This window comes from Ceratotherium simum, chromosome 34 (genome assembly GCF_057802395.1).
Source record: "Ceratotherium simum simum isolate JZ-2026a chromosome 34, ASM5780239v1, whole genome shotgun sequence".
Classification (NCBI taxonomy): domain Eukaryota; kingdom Metazoa; phylum Chordata; class Mammalia; order Perissodactyla; family Rhinocerotidae; genus Ceratotherium; species Ceratotherium simum.
The window spans coordinates 27,177,669-27,199,501 of NC_141933.1; the positions used below are offsets into that span (position 1 = coordinate 27,177,669).

The 21,833-nt window shown below is 37.4% G+C and overlaps 1 long non-coding RNA gene across 1 annotated transcript; it reads right to left on the minus strand.

The window, feature by feature from the left end:
* Window positions 1-1,604: 1,604 nt before the first annotated feature.
* On the minus strand, window positions 1,605-10,661 carry LOC147912662 (uncharacterized). Its single transcript, XR_015549756.1, has 5 exons — window positions 10,436-10,661; window positions 8,633-8,686; window positions 7,392-7,510; window positions 6,209-6,305; window positions 1,605-2,512 (listed from the first exon to the last, which is right to left on the minus strand). It is a non-coding gene; the product is annotated as an uncharacterized LOC147912662 (long non-coding RNA).
* Between the last annotated feature and the right edge of the window lie 11,172 nt (window positions 10,662-21,833).

Genomic DNA, 21,833 nt, shown 5'->3' on the forward strand with positions numbered 1-21,833 from the left:
ATCCTCCAACTCCAGTGATGACCATCTCTACTTTACATTCTAAGTGGCACCTTGTCCTTCAGACCTTCCCATAATGAGGGAGCTCTGTTTCCTACAGCAGCTCAAATTTTTTCATGTCAACCGCTGGCCAGAGTCCCACACTGCACCCTCCTGCTCTGCTGGTACACTCGGGCCACTCTTCATTCTCAATAAACATCAGCTAATCAGTCTTTCCCAGTTCTTTCAAATCATTAGCACTTTGTCACTTACATGTCTATCCAAACTGAGTCAAAGATTCAAGAAATTTGACAATAATCTTATTCCTTCCTTAAAATCCTCAATTTCTTTGACACCCTGCTGCTTTCTTCTTTCTCCTCCTGGGCATTGTTAACGAAGTCTTACACTTCCAATTTTAGGCACTAAGTGTTGCAGAGGCAATTCATGCTATTATATTTCCTTATTGCTTCCTTATTGCTTATTTTTAAAAATTTATCTGTTATTCTAGAAATAACAAGCACATTTCTCAGAGTGATTCTTCCAAGCTTATTCCACTTGTTTAAACTCCCAACACTTACAATTCTGTCACTCTTCACTACTTTGGTTGTACATGATATTTCTTTTCTTACTTAATACAAAATATATGTATTCACTTTAAAAAATGCTAATAAACACTGCTTCTCTAAGTATGATAAAGATAATAAACTACACCACCCTGGACACATACATTTACTCTCTCTCATAATAAGTTGGATTTAGGAGTAAATAAAACAAAGAGAAAGACATGCCTTCTTCTGATTTCTTATGTGCCAAAGGAGGGGAGTGGCCTGATGAGATCCAATCAGGAGTAAGCAGTTCTTTGTTTCTGATGACTAAAATGGAATGAAAACACTAAAACAAATAAACAACAACAAAAACTGAGTCTAGATCACAAACGTGGTCTGCCTTCGTAAGTATGCAGCTTGCTGAGACAGACTCAGAAACCTGATCCTCCTTAGCCTTCCACAGAACGAGAAACTTGACTATGTATCCAGAAGAGATGGCTCACAATTTGAGTAATATTATAATTATATCTATTTCTAGTTGCATCTGTTTTGAGAGAGGAAACACAAAAATTGAAGAAGGAAAGAATATAAACTTTTGTTTCATGACAAATATAAAAATTTCAGTTTTAAGGAGCTCAGTATTTTAATCACTCACTATAGTAAAGGAAGTAAACTGACTGTGATACTGAAACTGTGAAGGTTTTTCATTGTTGGTGGTATCAGATCTAGAACTTCAAGAATGTTAAGATATCTTAAAGAAGACAAGATCATGTCATCTAGCAAAGTCTAAATTAAAGCCAATAATCATAAGGAAAATTGTGATGATAGGGGCATCATAATGGGTGATTAAAGGCTTAGATCTGAACTAGGATTGAATCTTGGAAATGGTAGTATGAGAAAGAGTATCTTATGAGCATCTTAATGTCTCTTGGGAGGTGGCTTATATCAGGCAGAACTTGAATGACCCACAATTTGCTTGAGTTAGGAATTCTCTCACTCACTTCTTTGATAAGGTAGAGTCATCTCAAATAGTGTTATAAACAGTACTATAAAAAATATCTTAATATTTATATCTTTGTATACATTCCTCAGTTTCCTTTGGAGAAATTCCTAGAAATTAAATGATTGGGTCGAGTTTGCAAAATTTAAGAAAACTATTTCACTTTTAATAAGATGACTTTCTTTTCCTCCTAGTTTATTTAGAAGCTACAGGACATCTGAGATGAATTTCTTTTTTTCTTTTTCTTTTTGTTTTTGTGAGGAAGATCAACCCTGAGCTAACACCCATGCTAATCCTCCTCTTGTTGTTGAGGAAGATGGCTCTGAGCTAACATCTATTGCCAATCCTCCTCCTTTTTTTTCCCCCAAAGCCCCAGTAGATAGTTGTATGTCATAGTTGCACATCTTTCTAGTTGCTGTATGTGGGACTTGGCCTCAGCATGGCCGGAGAAGCGGTGCATCGGTGCGCGCCCTGGATCCGAACCCCAGCCGCCAGTAGCAGAGTGCGCGCACTTAACCGCTAAGGCACGGGGCTGGCCCTGAGATGAATTTCTTTTACCTTTCTATACTGCATGTCAGGAACTATGAAGGGTCAGTTATTTTATCCTACTTTCAAGTTAAGCAGTCAATCTACCACAGTATCACAGATGCTGACAGAAGACCTGAGACTCCTGGGTCAGAGACGAAAGACTTTGTGACTCACAGCGAAGCAGGAAGCATGAGCTTCATATTCATATTAGTTACTTTTGGCCCTCAAGTCCCATGGGGATGAGGTAGAAAGACCTAGAGGGAAGTATACATAACTTTTTGTCACAGCTGAGGAACACTGAGCTTAGGAAACCCCAATTTTTAAAGGGGTTGCTAGAAAACCTGCTTAATATTTGTCTTGGAAAGAAGAATTACCTTTATTATGCTGGTCAGAAAACAAATCTTCCCTCTGCCTAGGAGAGAGATAGCATCTCTATCCTCTAGTGCTTTTGTTGTAGAAACATCTGTGAAAAAACAGTCCACAACTAAACTCTTATGAGACCTGCAGAGATGTGAGATACCCCTTGAGAGTTGTCTCCAAACAGTCCATTTTTTTGGATTATTTGCTATTTTACATTGCCAGAGGAATTTGAACATTTGGGATTAAATTCTAGGACCACTAGTTAATAGCTTGTGATTGTGGTTAACCTAAACTCATGTCAGAATGCTTTGTTGTTTTCTCCCCCATATGTAAGATGGAGTAATCATAAAATCCAACCCATAGGGTGTTGGTGAAAAAAATAAGAAAAGATGTGAAAGCATTTTCATAGTGTGCCAAGATTACAACTATATGTTAGTCAACAGCAATAATCAGTTATCAGTTGTTTTGTCTGAAAAACTCTAAGGCATTATAAAATAATAATTTAGAAAAAAACTGTTGTTTTCAAATATATATATACTTGTAGCCTTGTTTCTGTGCAGGAGAGGGTCTCATTATTACGTGTTAAATACATACATTATCTCATGATGGTCTCACAATATATTCTCAGACTATTGGGTACAGCAAGCACATTTCTTCCCACTAATGGGTCTATTTTTGCATATATAGTCCACTTTGCCTCTAATTAGGAAAATAATAATCATCTATCAATAATATATCTTTGACTTTAAAGTTACCTTGCTAAAGATTCTTGAATAGTGAGGATGTTTTTAATCCTCTCCTCTCCTTCTCTGTACGTAGCACACAGTGGATCATCAATAATTAATAGGCACAAAAATACCTTAGGACAATAATTAAAATCCAGAGTAGATTAGGATTTTATATATGTGCTGCCATATTTCAAAAGAAATAAGTACTCGTATGGTTTAAAATACACTACTAGTCTTCATGCACCAGAGCAGAAAAAAATTCAAATTTACTCAGAAAATTCACTTAATGTATTTAATCTTTCAAGCACTAATTTCTGTTGTGAATTTCATATCCAGGAAACTCTTTGGAAACCAGGTGTTCATATCTGGTTTCTGCTGTTGCCGGTAATCTTTGCCTTCTTTTGGCTTGCAACTGCATAACTCTAATCTCTGCCTCTGTGGTCACATGGTATTTCACCTTGTGCCTTCACATCATCTTCTTATAAGGACGGACAGTCATGTTGGATTAAGAGCCCACCCTACACCAGATGACCTCAATTTATGTGGTTATATCTGCAACAACTCTATTTCCAAAGTCACATTCTAAAGTACTGGGAGGTAGTACTGCAATATATCTTTTTGGAGTACGGTTCAACCCATAACAGAGTCATATAGATAAAGGGAATCATGTAGTGAAGATTAATCCTAAATCCTCTTTTGGCAGAAATTTTGGTTATCGTTCCAATCTCCATTATACTTCTACACCATTCAGCCACAATTGTTGGGGTGGCATCAACCACAATCCCCATCCAGGATCAGGCCCTGTGTGGTCTACACAGATGACATACAAACCATATTAATCTTAAGATATAAAATCAAATGGCGGTATTCTTTACCTGTTATTAATGACATCTGCATTATGATGGGAAATGTCATATTTTGAGGCTTCGTGCAACTAAATTACAAAACATGTTAGTGTCTAGGATCTTACAAAGTTTCCCTATTTTAGGGCCGATTTCTCTCTCATGTACACACACTCTCTTTCTAAAATATTCAAACAAGAATTGAAATGAACTGCATTCACCTAACTTAAGGACACAGAGAACTTTAAATCAAGTCTTTGGTATGCTTTTCCTACCGCCTTTTGTTTTATTAGTCAGAAACTACTATAAGGATATTTTTCTCAAATAAAATTACATACTTAAAAATAAATGTAATATGGATGTATTTTTGTGTTCCTTTTTTCTTTATATTTCTCTTTGGGATAAATAAAGGATAGTAAAAATGCAGTTTTTACTTCTCCATTATTTGTCATGTAAGATTCATGTATCTCAATTGTAAAGATAATGAGAATTCCAAAGTTCACCTGGATACTTGCAAGGCTAATCTTGAGGCTACAATATGTCAAAGACCCCTTTAGGAAATTAAATATGCCCGTGGGACTTCCAAAGAGAAGTGTGTTCTCCTCCCCTTCCCCCGACCCTGAGAAGTTGTCACTGTTTGGTGTAAGATCTGGGTTGTTGTGGTGACTGTAGTGCGCTGAAATTGAAGTGGATTAGGCAAGATATTCCACAGATGGACAGAAATCTTAGCCTATGCAACATTCTATATGAAGTGTAATATTTGAACTAGGCTTGGAAAGACTATAATAATTATGTTTGTGACAGGAGGTTAGATTATGCTGGAGTAACAAATACTTCAAACTCTCCAGGCCTTAAAGTAACATTACATTTTTTTGCAGACAATGTCTAGCTCTGCTTATTGTAGTTTCTTGAAGACACAGACATACAGAGGCTCCACCAACTTATGACATTGCCATCTCTCCAGAAAGATTCACTGTTTATGATGAAAGGGGAAAGGGCATGGAGAATAACATCCTGGACCTCAAATGCTTCCCCCTAGAAAGGGTGCAAATTACTACTGCTCACGTTTCACTGGCCAAGGTAAGTTACATAATCAGGAAAATATAATCCTCCTATGGGTCTAGAAAAAGAAAATATCTGGAAGTAGTAGAACACTGTGTATCTACTATGGTTCTTATGAAGACAAACTTTATTTGCTTTAAAGTTGCCCCATCTTAAGTGCGTTTCTCTTACTTATTTTTATTGCTTTGAAAAGCAGTATCTTTTAAATAAATATCAATTTTCTTACCATGTGTTGCTGAGAGGTGAAAATGTAATTTATATTTGTTTATTGACCTTTTATTCAAACCCCTTACTAAAAAGTCTTGTAAATTTTAATATTTCATATATCATTTTGGGATTTCTATGTAGGTGATAATATAATCCACTAAAATAATGGTTAATGTTTTCCTTTCTAAGCATTATAAGCTATTTTTTTCTTATATATTATTGTGGCTAAAATTTCCAATGACATGTTGAATAGAGAAAGCATTGGCATCACTTTCCTGTTTCTAATTTTAAAAAACATGCTTTTTGCATTTTAAATTCAGTGTCATGTTAGCCATGGAATTTTAGTAGACCTTTATGAGATCGAGGAAATTTTTAGTTTTGTCATATATCCTATATATCTATTTTTTAAGTTGGTATTTATATAACTATTCCATTTTTATTTTGAGTATTACGGTAAAGCACATAAAAACACTCCCACAATAACGTAAATTTAAATGTAATGTTCCCCAGATTTGACATCTATCTATTCTTCCAGAATCTGTTCTCAGCAGTTTATCCCCAGCAGAGTGTTGGGGGATAAATAGGGAAGAAGGAGTTTTGATAAGGAAATATGACATGACCCCATCTGGATTAAACAGAGGAAGCAGACTGTGGCCCTTGAGTTCTCAGTATTCTCGTTGGACCAACAAAATAAATTCTGATTTACCAGGATTTTGTTGGAATCTTTGCTGTTGTCTCCGAAGTCTCTGTTAGCCACACTACCCAGAAACATCTCCTTTGCTACTTAAGCCTTAAACTGTTCCTAAGTAGCACGAAACATGCCATGGTCTAGGATTTATTTGGATGGCACAGCAGGCCTCCTGGAATTCTGGTTCTTTTATTAAATCTGCAGTAACATAATTCTCTATTTTTCACAATAGAATTGTTTTGGACGAGACATCATTTTGTGATAGGACTTACCTTAATTTACTTTGATCCTTCTTTTAAATTCTGCCTTTCTAAATGCCTTTTGGTATTAGGTGCATCTCAAGTATTAGCAAGCATTCTTGTCTTATTCCTAAATTTGAAAGGAATTAGAATATTTCACAAATAATTATTATGTTTGCTGAGATAATCAGAACTCTGGCTATATTGTTTAATCAAAATTTAGACCTCTTCTTTAGTTTGTTTAGTTTATTTACATTTATGGCAATTACTTATGTTTTATAAATTTGATTTATTTCTACTAACCTAATTTGTGCTTATTTTGTCATATTTACTTACTTTCCTTTGGGTTAATTAATGGGTTTCTTGTGTGTATGTGTGCTTCTTTCCACTCAAGCCTCTATGTTTTAAAACAGCAAACATTTATTTGCTCGTAATTCTGTGGGTTGGCAATTTGGGCTGGACTCGGCTCCATGTGGTATCAGCTGGGCTCACTCATATAAATTAGATTTCTCTGTCATTTGAAACCAAAGAAAACTGAGACTGCAATGTTGTGGTAGTGAGAGGAGAGGGTCCTGAACCACCCTTGATAACACTAAAAACTAAAGCTGCAGAATTTTATTATAAAAAGATAGACCTGGGTTTGCTCTCAAATACAAATTCAGGCAGCTCTCATTAGTCCTGCTTTGCCAAATCAAAAGTTCCTAATAGCATCCTGCACTTCACTTCTTGCTCTATCTACATCTTTCAGTAATTTTCACCAGGTTTTGAACAGATGAGCCTAACAGCACACACACAGCCCATGCCTGTGGTCTGGATTTTGCCTGGCTGATCCACTTGAAGATTTACTCTCCAAGAACACATTGCATCTAAAGTGGGCACTGCTTGCAAGTGAATTTAAGAAAACAAAAATATGAGAAGATGGAGAGAATCTTAAAATAAAACATGCTGGTGAAAATAGTAACTAAGGCAACAGCAGCAACGGCAGAACTGTTCAGTACACTCTACAGATGGTCATCTTAAAGAAATACTCCAATTATTTTGCAACTGATTTGGGGAGGGCACATCCAGAGAGAATGAGTTGACTGGTAACAACCCATCATACTGTTTTTGCCATAGTCCAGGATGTTGTTTTGGATTATATCAACGCGAATCTGACAACTATCTCCATCACTTATATATGTCACTCTGAAGGAATTTATTACACATAACAGCTTACCGAAATTCTTGGTGTATATGTTGTTCTCTCCAACTGAATTTTAATGTCCATGAAGGCAGATACATCTTATTAAATGCTGATATTTTAGCAGATAATGATGTCTGTCAGAGGAAGACTCGCTGTAGTGAAAATCAAGAGATCTGATTTTCGATCTAATGTGATCACTACTAAATTGTGAGAATATAGACAGTCACCAATATAAAAATAGGAAAGTTATTATCAATAATTTTACCATTATTTTTAGTAAACATTCATCAATATTTATTATGAAAGAAATGATGATGAGTTAATTTTATAAATTAAATTATATAATACATCCCTTATATGTGGCCAGTTTTCCACCGGAATCTGCTATGTGTAACTAAGTGTTTTTAATTACCAATAATCAAAACATATATTTTGCACTGGGGAAATAATGTGACTTAAGGATTAAGAAACTATGCTCAAGAGTCAGACTGACTGCACTCAAATCTTGGTTCTACCACTAACTAGTTTGGCAAGTTATTGAATATCGTTTTGTCCCACTTTTCTGATCTATAAAAGAATAAAATAATAATAGTTATTTTGTAGTCTGATTGTGAAGATTAAATAAGAGGATATCAGTAACATACTTCAAATGTGCCTGACATATTGGAAGGGCTCATTACACAGTATTATTATGTTGCATGTTACATTAATTTGAAAGGAGTTGTGGGTGTTTGCTGGGGGGTGTTTTCATTTAGCACAACACCCTGAAGAACTACTAGCCTGCATTGTCATGAGTCAACATTATTAGAAGGATTCAGGAAGAGGCTGCCCATTTGCTTACAGTTAAACTGTAAAAGAGATGCCTGCATTATTGCAAGATTGGACTGAATGGCTTCTAAAGTTTCTCGTAATTCGAAAGGTCTAGGATACTTTTTAGACAACATAGAAGCCATACATGCATTCTAAATGGAGAAAGTAGTAAACAATTTTGCAGTGGGAGAGATGAGGAGGAAACAGTCCCACCATCTGTTTAGTGTTTCTTTGGATGTTTTAGCTTAAATTGATGACTTCACATCTTTTTGAGTGTTGCCTTGTTGAGTCCCAATTCACCCTGCCTTGGAGATGACTCTGGCATAGGGCTATTTCATGTGCCATTTTTTTTCTCCTCCTATTTTACTCTGATATGATATTAGGCTTTCCATATTATATGCTAACTTCTTGCCTAAAGGAATGATCTTTGTCCTTATGTCCCTAAGTTCATAAACACCTCTTACCAGTTTGAAATCTGTATTTTTCATGCTTTGATTATTCAGACAATGATGGAATACCTGAGGAGAAAGCATCAAATGCAGGTTATATGTCCATTTAAGAAAAAACATTTCAGGCGTAGGGTATCTTTTTGTTTGGTGTTTTTTTTTAAACTTTAAGATAAATACATTAATTTTTAAGTGGCATTATCCATGTTGATGGGTTACAATGGATAGTCACTAATAAGTTGGGCAAAAATAACCATTTTAAAGAAGTTAGTAAAATTAAGCTTTCATTTTCACTCAGTAAAAGAAACCTAATCCTGTGAATTCAACATAAATTATGTCATTCCTGAGTTTAAAAGTTTGATCCTTGATTTGAAGTGAGTCAATTCAATATTCTCCTGCTCCCTCTTCCCTCTTCTTCTATGTAGAATAGAAGCAGGAAAGGTGTGGCTAGTATTGGGGAGGGGACACCCCATATTGTCTGCTGTCCCTCATCCATCCTGGCCTCTGTTGAGATGTAAAGCAGAAGGCCCTCATCATTGTGCAATGATGTCCTCTACTGATGTCCCTGATCTAAGCATCCCGCCACACTGCACACACACATATATTCTTCATACCAAATATGAATTCCACACAAACTAGCCCCAAGGCTAGAGCAGAGGTGGAGATAGGGCTCGAGATGAGCGTAGGGCTCATTCTCAGGGATGTGGACAGTTTCTAATTTAATCACATCCCTACCTCTTCTTACTCTAGCAGGTAGAACTTGAACTTCCTTTGAGTTGTAATTAGCTTCAAACTTTTTAGCCTTGTTTTCTTAATCTCTTTTTCCTTAATAGATATGGTTCATTTTGCATTTCTTTAGACTTTGACTCCTGATCTTCCTGAACCAAGCCATTTAGAATTCAGAAGAAAAATACCATTTCTCTTTCAAGTTCCTAGATAGGTCTTAGAACTTTTTTAGAAAGTGTGGATTTTAAGACACTTTTTATTCCTACAGATTTTATAAAGTCTACTTAAGAGCTCAAAGTCTAAAATTGAACTCTATTATTCCTCTTGTATTCATAGTCTGAAACCAGGGCAGAAAGAAAATACTTGCTGCCACTTGGTTGATGATGGGAGATGTTAGAGTTAAAAAGGATTGTTGGGGCTGGCCTGGTGGCCTAGTGGTTAAGTTCACACGCCCCACTTTGGCGGCCCAGGGTTCGAGGGTTCTGATCCTGGGGATGGACCTACACACTGCTCATCAAGCCGTGCTGTGGTGGCATCCCACATACAAAAAATAGAGGAGGACTGGCACAGGTGTTAGCTCAGGGATAATCTTCCTCAAGCAAAAAGAGGAATATTGGCAACAGATGTCAGCTCAGGGCCAATCTTTCTCAAAAAAAAAAAAAAAAGATTGTCAAGAAGTTTGATCTAAATTTTTACTTTTCTATATCCATAATATGCAAAATATTAGGCAAAGGATAAGTTTAGAGATGATATATGAAGCTAAACTAGGAAAAGTAAGATTTCAATGAAATTTCCAATCACATGGTTGAAGAAAATAGAGAATTAAGTCACTCTCAGTCTCAAGGGCCAGGTTGAGATCAGCACAAAAAGCTGAGGTCCATGATAAATGGATGAAATAGAGTCGGTTGGACATCAGCAAATCATGTTTCATTGTTCTGTTATGCTTATTTGTTCCAAAGACATTTATTACTTTTTTTAAGAATTAGAGGAAAACGAACAATTTTTTCTGCTTCTTTCATTTTAATTTAACCAGCCAATAATTAAATTGTACCAACATTGCCATTTATTCTCTTTTTTCTCACCTTTACTACCTACCTCGTAATGTTAATTCAAAGACTGGATCAATTAAGGTCAGCATCATCCCTTGATGCAACTTCCCATATTGGTTTCCAGAAGTCTCTGACTTTAGTAATTATTCTCCTCCTTCCCTCCTCCTCCTCTTCCTCCTTCTTCTTTTCTGCATAAAATTATCATCAGATTACAATGCAATCTATGGGATTGTTAGTCATTCAGAAAAATATAAATATCCTGGCATTTTTTTTCTTTTAAGGAAAAAGTAGACTAAAGATGATGATAGGAAGAGTGAGATTTATTACTATGTTGTCAGGCCTAAAACTAAGGCCCAATATTATGCATTGCCTTGACATCCGGGGAAATTGGAAGAGCCTCAAATTGCCTAACTTCAAGATCCTCACTTCAAAATGTAATGATGTACACCTTAAATTTACATAGTGTTATAAACAAATGTTACCTCAATAAAAAAAGAAAAAAGATCCCTTCTTCATTCTGTGCTCATGGATAAGGTGCCCCAGCCAATAACACTTCTTAGGAAATGGATCAGGTACACTTCTGCCTATCCTTGAGTTCAGGCAGGTTTCACTTCCCTTCTAGCCCATGGAATTATTCAAACAAGCCAATCACACTGTCTTGCAAGAGCCAGGGAGACTTCATTCTCTTACTACTACAAAGCCTGCCTCCCACAGCCCCTTGGTTGTTCACTGTTCCCAAGTACAATCCTTGTATGTTTTGCAAGTGTGCGGTGTTCTCCTCCTCCAGACTGTGAGTATAGGTGACTAATAACCTGCTGTGGATTTTCGTCTGTCCATCAAGTGTCATGTGTTTGGCCATCGCCAGAACCCTAAGGGAAGAATCCTTCCTTCACCAACAGAGTGCATAAGAGATGATTAAGACAATTACTTTGTTCATTTACTCAAAAATCTATTCATTTAGTGGTTCCAGTTGGCTAGCCGTTGAGCCAAGTACTTCATTTGTGCTAATATTTAATCCTCCTAACAGCCCTCCAAACTCGCATCACTATTTCCACTTCACAAGTAACAAAACTGTAATTCAAAGAGGTTAATTAATTTACTGAAAGTTACAGAGAAAGCAAGATTGAACTCAGGTTCTATTCTAAATCACATCCTCTTCTCATGACCTTATGTTATTTCTATGAGAGATAAGTTACTTTGTCTAAAAATGCAAGGAAGTATAGTATAACAAGTTTTCCTTGAAATAGTTCAAAAAAAATGTTTGCCTCTTAAAAGAGACGGGCATCTCTTAACCTAGTAATTTGCTTTTCACTGATAATGCTAGATTAAAAACTCACAGAAACACATCTTAATGTTAACGATGATAGTAGAACGAAGCTGCTACAATATTTAAAATATGTGTCATCTGTCAGCTTGGGCCTTTCCTTCTAGAAGCAGGGGTGCAAAAACATATTTAAATCACTGGGACATCTCCTTTGGCCCTGGGCTTTCTTGTCGTTCACTAAACTTCTTGAGCAGCTCTACGAAACCCTTGCCCAAATTATTCTCCTTTATGTCCTTCAGGCATGACTGGTCCTGATAAGTTTGAGTGAAAGCTCCAGAGGATGGATCCTAAAGAGACTTAGGAGCCGCCCTGAAGCTTATCTACTAGCTGGACTAAGGGTGCAAATGCTCTCTCTTCTCTAATTCTTCTGTTTCTCATAAAAATATTATGAGCTCCGAAATAAAAATATCACAGGAAACTATTTACCTCTATCTCCAAGAGTTAGATTCTTTTCCTCACAAAGCGTAAACTAAATGGGAACATGGTCTGAGAAAATTCTGTTTATAGACATTTCTAACAAAGAATACTTTTAACACATATATTTCACTCCCTAATTTCAATTTCTTTCATGACTCATTATCACAGTTATAATGTATTGAGAGTCTGACATGTGACAGACGCTGCGTTAGTGGCTGTACGTATATCACCACATTTATGCACTGAATTACATCTTCAAATAATAATTATTTCCATGTATCCATGAAGAAGTCAACGCACAGATAAAGTCAGAATATGCTTAGTTTGTGTGGCTAGTTTTGGAGGAGCCAGGAGTTAACCCCAAGTCTGACTCTGCAGCCTATCCTTAACTCACATTAATCATGGTTAGACTGAGTGATCTGGAAACACCACAGCTTGTCTTGAAGACAAAAGCTGCTCATAAACACATTTTTGGTAAAGGCAGGTCTTTTCACTGGTTTGCCTGCTGCCTACTTGATTCCTAAAAATACACTGTTGATTGTTCATAGCTTCAGAGAAAATCATTTTTCCATAAAGTGCCCATTATAGTGTGTCAATGAATGTGATAATGCGCATAATTTACCTCAGGGGAGTATGTAATTAGAAAATTAACCTTTTTCTTTTCTCCTGTTAATCAGTTATAGAAAATGATGGAAGAAGAATACATTAGCGACCGTGTCTACTGTATTATTGTGCTTTTAATTTCTAAGTTACTGGGTAGGAACAAAATGCGCAGAGACAATAGCCTGAATATGTTAAGCAGGGATGGCATTTTGCACATATAGAGGAACTTACTTCTCATGTCTTTCATATGCGTCTAAAAAAATTCTTTAAAAAATTCTTTCTCTATCTTGGAGTAGTATTTAGTCAAATGAGAAGGAAAATTCAGGATTCTATTTTCACCTCTAAAATTATCCTTACTTTTCAGAAGGCATGGTGTTGGCATAAGGTATTGCTCGTGCTTCCATGAAGAGATCAAGACCATGTAAAGTAAGAGGAACATGCCCTGGGAAATTGAGGACGGCCAGCGGCTCCGCTGCCAGACCCTGTCCTCTCCCAGAGATGCGGTTTGCTTTCTCAATTCCCAGAAGACCTTAATTCTCTGAACTACAAGAAAGCAGAGTCTGCCTCATCATTATGGAAGGCTTTGATCAATTCCTACTCTGGATCTCACAGATGATGATGGGCAACGCTGGCTTTGTGTCTCGAAATCACTGGGTCACAGCCTTGATTTTAGACACATTATTTGTGATACTTTAGACGTTAGAGACACGGAGAGGTGTGAGAAGGCAAAAAAGTCCTTGAGATATATTGAGTTCAATGGCACTGAACTTGGAGTCAGGAGACTTGGTAGTGTTTTGCTGGCTGTCTGGTTTTGAGTACATCCCTTAAGTTATCAGAGCCTTGGTTGTTCCATCTGCAAAACAGGGATTTTTTTTGCCCTGCCTACCTCAAAGGATTTCTCAAGACAAACTAAGATTTTAAAAAAAAATGTATGTCAAACATTGCAATTGTAATTGTAAGTGTATGAAAATATGAAATATTGTTATTGCTACCAGCTGCTATCTTTGAATGGCTAAATTTTTATTTTTATAGAAAAACTGAGTTAAAGGCAGCATTCTTTATCTTCTTATTCTCAAATTTGCTGTAAATGTAACTTTTCATATTCTAAAAGTGTTCTGTAGTTCTTTTGCTCATGGGTCAATATTGACCTCAAAACCTTCTTTATCTTTTCAACCTCTTATCTAGTCTCCATCTATGGTAATCTGAATAATGGCCCTCAAAAGATATCAGGTCCCAATTCTTGGAGACTAAATGTTACCTTACATGGAAAACAAGGTCTTTGAAGATGTGATTAAGTTAAGGATTTTGAGATGGAGTGATTATCCTAGATTATCCAGGTAGTCCCTAAATGTAACCACAGGGTCTTTATAAAAGAGAGGCAGAGGGAGATTTGATACAGAAAGGAGAGGAGAAGTCAATGTGATCACATAAGCAGAAGATGGATAGATGCAGCCACCAGCAAAGGAATGATGGCAGCCATCAGAAGCTAGAAGAGACAAGGAACAGATTCTCTTCTAAGAGAACGTGTCAGAGAGCATGCACCCCTTCTGACACCTTAATCTCTACCCAATGAAACTGATTTCACACATTTGGCCTCCAGAACTGTAAGAGAATAAATATATGTTCTTTTAAGCCACTAAGTTCATTATAATTTGTTACAGCAGCCATAGGAAACCAAAACACTGTCCCTCCCATCACATCAAAGAATATTCTAGATGAAATGTTGAGTGACTGTGGCAACCTCTTCTAAAACCCCAACCTACCTCTTCACACTTCTGCCTCTCTGCCCCCTTCTAGCTCTTGAGAAATCATCTTAAGTCTTTGCAAAACTCAATACTGCCTTCTCAATGAGAAATTGTGGGATGCATTGTCTCCTGTCATGAACGCTCCCTTACATCCTGGGCCATTTATACAAAAAGGAAAACGTTTAGCTGGTGAAGACTGTTAGAGTTAAATGAGTCATAAAACATGAAGTGGAGTTTCCCAAGTGGAATGATTTAGACAAATTTCTCTTTCATGGTATGAGAATAGACCTGATTATTTCTTAGTTGAGAGCTTCGTTTTCCTCTTTCAATGAGTTGTTGTACACTGATGTCTTAGTGGATTCTCTTAAGAAATGTTGAATGGAAAGGTAAAGGATTATATCTCTGAGGATTTCCTTTTCCTCTCCTTTAAATCATGTTGGTTTAAATAAAAGTTTTTTCCATTGGTAATTTACTGCCCCTATTCTTACTGGGAAAATTCAAACTAAAGGACTCTTAATGCTATAAGAGAAACAACAAATGAGACTTCTTTAAAGATTTTGTACCATACATTTTTGAATATGTTTAAAAAGAAGCAGGCTAAGAGAAAATCATTTTATGAGCATTTAAAAATTTTTTTACTTCTGTTGGATGAAAGATTTTTCTTTCCTTTACGGGTTAATATGCTGCTGTTTTTACCACCCTTTATAATTAACTGACCACAGACAATTCTTAAGAGTGGATTTATCCAGTTAGTTTTGGGTGAACGATGGCAGAAAAGGCTATTTTGAATGAATGGATATTGAATTAACTGGATATTGAATTAACTGATGATCTCTGTTTCTCTGATGATCTCTGTTTCTCAGAGATCATCAGTGCTGAGGAATATCTATAGTTAAGTGTCAATTAACTTCTTGAGATATCCCTTAATCTCTATAAATATCTATGAGAGAATATATTTCTTTATGTTCTTGATCTATATCATCTACAGATTTTTATTCTAAATGACATTAATTTCATAATAACAAAAGCCCGAAAATGGATTTTTCTTATAATACTACTAAATATAGTTCATAACAAATTGCCAAAACAGCTAACAGGGTGAAACTTATCAGCTAAACGAAAGTGAGGTAAATTTATAGCTTTAACAGGCATATCTATATAGATCTCTAGCATACTAGTATACTTCTGATCCTTATCTCTGCAGCCATTTCTCTTCTAGTCTTTGCCTCCATTCTTTTACTTATTTGCTATATTACTCTCTGTGTGTGTGTATTAATTAATGAATGAAAGAATTAAATTAGAAATTTCTAGACTGGAGGTAATAGAGGTAAAAATGGGAAAAACAGATGGACTACAAAAAAGTAAAGTGTAACAAAAACTAAGATGGTCAATATTGAAATCTCTCAGTGAATGAAATGGAGGCTTCTGGGGTTCATTTTTGATCTGGGCACTGATTACAAATATATGCTTATTTTTAAAAACACATCAAGCTGTATCCTTTTAATTTGTGCACTTTTCTGAACATATTATACAGTTAAAAGTTTCGCTTAGAAGTATAAAGAAGAAATAAAGTGGCCAACTGATTAAAATTCTGCAACAAAGTAAAGGAAAATAATTGTAAAAAACGATAGCATTGGGGAATATCAAAATCCCATTTTTCTCAAGTTTTTGAGAATTTTTTATCTTTTTTGAAGAATATATTTTGCATTTTATTTAACTCAACTACTGAATTCTTTTTTGGTGTGTTAGGCATACGTTATTGGTTTGTGTCAGTTACAATAAATGCATAATCCGAGAGAGGAGTCAAGATGGCGGCGTAGGCAGACTCGGAACTCACCTCCTCCCATGGACACAGCCAATTTACAACTACTCGTGGAAAAATTACCCCTGAGACAGAACTGAGAACTGGATGAGAGGAACTCCTGCAACAACGGACAATCCTAACTGAGGTGGAAGAGGCAGAGACTCCCTTCTGGAGAGGAAAAACGCCGCCTTCACAAGCCGTCAGCTTCACGGCCCCCGGGAGCAGCTCACAGGGACGCAGCCTCCCTGGAGGCGCGGGGCCCTGAGCCGGGGAGCGCCCCCGCAGCGGGCATATTATGGACCCCGCACAATCGAGACCAGCGGCATAATATCTGACTGTGCCTGCAACTAAAACACTGGGGAGCACCCCCAGAAAACCCGGTTCACAAAGAAACTAAAACTGGCTCTTAAAGGGCCCGCGCGCAAACTCACCCGTTTCAGGAAGCACCCTAAAATCATCAGAAAGAAAGGTGTACAGTCCTTTGGTGGCAAGAGAATCACCTAATAGGCCCTGAGTGCATCTCGGCGAGGGGTGAGACCTCTCCAGGGACTGGGACATTGGCGGCGGCCATTGTTGTGGCCTGGTGTGAGCGTGCTGACACAGACGCCATTGGAGTTCTCCCTGAGGCCTGCTAGCCCAGGGTCTGCTCCACCCGCTAGAGCACCAATTTAATCCAGCTCAGCTGGGGCAGGTAGCCCACCCTAGAGACTGGCCCCACCCAACAACAAACCCTCAGGCAACTTGTGGGCCTGCATAGATTGGTGACTGGATTCTCTGCAGCTTGGCAACTGAGCCAACTTAAGCAGGGCAGGGTGTGCACAAGGAGTGGGTGGGGAGTGTGGGCCGGTGGCAGAGTGTGTGGGGCTCCCGCCATGGAGAGACTGGGTCTGCTTGGGGAGGTCAAGGTGCTCACACGGGGCAGGACTGTGTTGACTGTGTGTGTGGACCTGTGGGAGGCAGGGCTTCTCAGCCACAGAAGACTTGTACTTCTCAAAGACCCACATAGGAGGTTTGCTCCACCTTCCAAAACCTGAAACAATTGGGTGCTCCTGTGCCTGAGGCCAGCCCCACCCAGCTGCACACCTCAGAGAGCTGACAAGAGACCTAATAGGCTAGAGGCTTACAGCAATTGTAAGGCCCTGAGCCTAACAACCTGCCATGGTGGGGGCCTACTCACTTCAAAGAAATACTGCAACACAAATGTGGTATTAGAACTTGCAGCCAACTGTGCTGGGGCTCCCCACACCTGATAAAGAGACTGAAGGGCCCACAACAACTACAAGCAGCTGAGCATTACAACAGCTGGCCAGGAGAATAACTCAGCCTCCCTGGGCGCCTATAGGGAGAGCTAACAGGCCACAACACAAGGACACACGTAGACCACATAGGGGTCACCCCTGGAACATTGAGAACTGAGGGAAGCACACTGGAAGACTCCTAAGCCATCACTTACATAAGGTCACCTATCCAAGAGCAGGAGACGTAGCTGACCTACCTAATATGTAGACACAAGCACAGGGAAAGAGGCAAAATGAGGAGGCAAAAGAATACATTCCAAGTAAGGGAACGGGACAAAACCCCAGAAAAGGAACTAAGTGAAACAGAAATGAGCAACCTACACGACAGAGAGTTCAAACTAAGAGTGTTAAGGATGCTCACTGATCTGGGGAGAAGAATAGATGAACTCAGTGAGAATGTCAACAAAGAAATGGAAGATATAAAAAAGAACCAATCAGAAGTGAAGAATACAATACTGGAAATGAAAAATTCATTAGAGGGACTCAAGAGCAGAGTAGAGGATACAGAAGAACGGATCTGTGAGCTGGATGAAAGACTAGAAGAAATTACCCGAGGTGAACAGGTAAAAGAGAAAAGAATTAAAAAGAGTGAGGACAGTCTAAGGGACCTCTGGGAGAACATCAAGCGCACTAACATCCGTGTTATAGGTGTCCCGGAAGGAGTAGAGCGAGACAAAGGGGCAGAGAATCTATTTCAAGAAATAATAGATGAAAACTTCCCTAACCTAAGGAAGGAAACAGACATCCATGTACAGGAAGCACAGAGAGCCCCAAACAAGATAAACCCAAAGAGGCCCACACCAAGACACGTCATAATCAAAATGTCCAGAATTAAAGATAAAGAGAGAATCCTAAAAGCCGCAAGAGAATGTCAAGTTACGTACAAAGGAAACCCATAAGGCTATCAGCTGACTTATCAGCAGAAACCTTACTGGCTAGAAGAGAATGGCACAATATATTTAAAGTGCTAAAAGGAAAAAACTTACAGCCAAGAATACTCTACCCAGCAAGGTTATCATTCAAAATGGAAGGAGAGATCAAAATTTTCCCAGATAAGCAAAAATTAAAGGAGTTTGTCACCAAGAAACCAGTGCTACAAGAAATGTTAAAGGGACTGATTTAAGGGGAAAAGAAAAGACCACAAATAGGAAAAATTATCTATTTCCATGATTAGAACATAATGGATACAAATGCACAACAAAGAGGTTAGATATGATATCAAAAACATGAGGGAGGAGGGGAGTTAAAGAGTACAGCTTTCAGACAGAGGTCAAACTAAAGTGACCATCAATTCTGTATAGAAGAAGAAAGGAACAGAGAAGGACTACTAAAACACTGAGAAAAAAAAAAAAAAGTTAAAAAATGGCAGTAAGTACATACTTATCAATAGCTACTTTAAACGTCAATGGACTAAATGCTCCAATTAAAAGGCATAGGGTGGCTGACTGGATAAAAAAACAGGACCCATATATATGCTGCATACAAGAGACACACTTCAGACCTAAAGACACTCACAAACTGAAAGTGAAGGGATGGAAAAAGATACTCCACGCAAATGGCAATGAAAAGAAATCTGGGGTAGCAGTACTCATATCAGACAAAATAGACTTTAAAACAAAAACTGTAAAAAGAGACAAAGAAAGGCATTACATAATGATCAAGGGAACAATCCAACAAGAGGATATAACACTTGTAAATATCTACGCACCCAATGTAGGTGCACCTAAATATATAAAGCAATTATTAACAGACATAAAAACAGAAATAGACAGTAACACAATAATAGTAGGGGACTTTAACACTCCACTTACACCAACGGATAGATCATCCAAACAGAAGATCAATAAGGAAGCATTGGCCTTAAACGACACACTACAACAGATGAACCTAGTAGATATATACAGAGCATTCCATCCAAAAACCGAAGAATACATGTTCTTTTCAAATGCACGTGGAACATTCTCCAGGATTGATCACATATTAGGCCACAAAACAAGTCTCCATACATTTAAGAAGATTGAAATAATACCAACCATCTTTTCTGACCACAACGGTATGAAACTAGAAATCAACTATAGGAAGAAAATCAGAAAAGCCACAAATACGTGGAGATTAAACAAAATGCTACTGAACAACGACTGGGTTAACGAAGAAATCAAAGAAGAAATAAAAAAATACCTGGAGACAAATGAAAATGAAAATACAACATGCCAGAATTTATGGGATACAGCAAAAGCAGTTCTAAGAGGGAAGTCTATAGCGATACAGGCCTATCTCAACAAACAAGAAAAATCTCAAATAAACAATCTAACAATGCACCTAAAGGAACTGGAAAAGGAAGAACAAACAAAGCCCAAAATCAGTAGAAGAAGGGAAATCATAAAAATCAGAGCAGAAATAAATGAAATAGAGACCGAAAAAACAATAGGAAAAATTAATAAAACCAAGAGCTGGTTCTTTGAAAAGATCAACAAAATTGACAAACCTCTAGCTAGGCTCACCAAGAAAAAAAGAGAGAAGGCACAAATAAGTAAAATCAGAAATGAAAGAGGAGAGGTTACAACAGACACCTCAGAAATACAAAAGATTATAAGAGAATACTATGAAAAGCTATATGCCAACCAATTTGACAATCTGGAAGAAATGGATAAATTCTTAGAATCATACAACCTTCCAAAACTGGATCAAGAAGAAGTAGAGAATTTGAATAGACCAATCACCAGTAAGGAGATCGAAACAGTAATCACAAACCTCCCCAAAAATAAAAGTCCAGGACCAGACGGCTTCCCTGGTGAATTCTACCAAACATTCAAAGAAGACTTAATACCTATCCTTCTCAAACTCTTCCAAAAATTGAGGAGGGGGAAGCTCCTAACTCATTCTACGAAGCTGACATTACCCTGATACCAAAACCAGACAAGGACAACACAAAAAAGAAAATTACAGGCCAATATCACTGATGAACATCGATGCGAAAATCCTCAACAAAATACTAGCAAATCGCATACAACAATACGTTAAAAGATTATACACCATGATCAAGTGGGATTTATTCCAGGGATGCAGGGATGGTTTAACATTCGCAAATCAATCAACGTAATACACCACATTAATAAAATGAAGAATAAAAATCACATGATCATCTCAATAGATGCAGAGAAAGCATTTGACAAGATACAGCATCCATTTATGATAAAAACTCTGAATAAAATGGGTATAGAAGGAAAGTACCTCAACATAATAAAGACCATATATGAGAAACCCACAGCTAATATCATCCTCAATGGTGAAAAACTGAAAGCCATCCCTCTGAGAACAGGAACCAGACAAGGATGCCCACTGTCACCACTCCTATTTAACATAGTACTGGAAGTCCTAGCCAGAGCAATCAGGCAAGAGAAAGAAATAAAAGGGATCCAAATTGGAAAGGAAGAAGTGAAACTGTCACTATTTGCAGATGACATGATTTTATATATAGAAAACCCCAAAGAATCCACCAGAAAACTTTTAGAAGTAATAAACGAATATGGTAAAGTTGCAAGATACAAAATCAACATAAAAAAATCAGTTGCATTTCTGTACACTAACAGCGAAGTAGCAGAAAGAGTAATTAAGAATACCATCCCATTTACAATTGCAACAAAAAGAATATAATACCTAGGAATAAACTTAACCAAAGAGGTGAAAGATCTGTACATGGAAAACTATAAAACATTTCTGAAAGAAATTGAAGAAGACACAAAGAAATGGAAAGATATTCCATGCTCTTGGATTGGAAGAATTAACATAGTTAAGATGTCCATACTTCCTAAAGCCATCTATAGATTCAACGCAATCCCTATCAAAGTTCCAACTACATTTTTCACAGAAATAGAACAAAGAATCCTAAAATTTATATGGAACAACAAAAGACACCGAATAGCTAAAGGAATCCTGAGAAAAAAGAACAAAGCTGGAGGTATCACACTCCCTGATTTCAAAATATACTACAAAGCTGTAGTAACCAAAACAGCATGGTACTGGCACAAAAACAGACACACAGATCAATGGAATAGAATCAAAAGCCCAGAAATAAACCCACACATCTATGGACAGCTAATCTTTGACAAAGGAGCCAAGAACATACAATGGGGAAAAGAAAGTCTCTTCAACAAATGGTGTTGGGAAAACTGGATAGCCATATGCAAAAAAATGAAAGTAGATCCTTACCTTACACCATACACAAAAATTAACTCCAAATGGATTAAAGACTT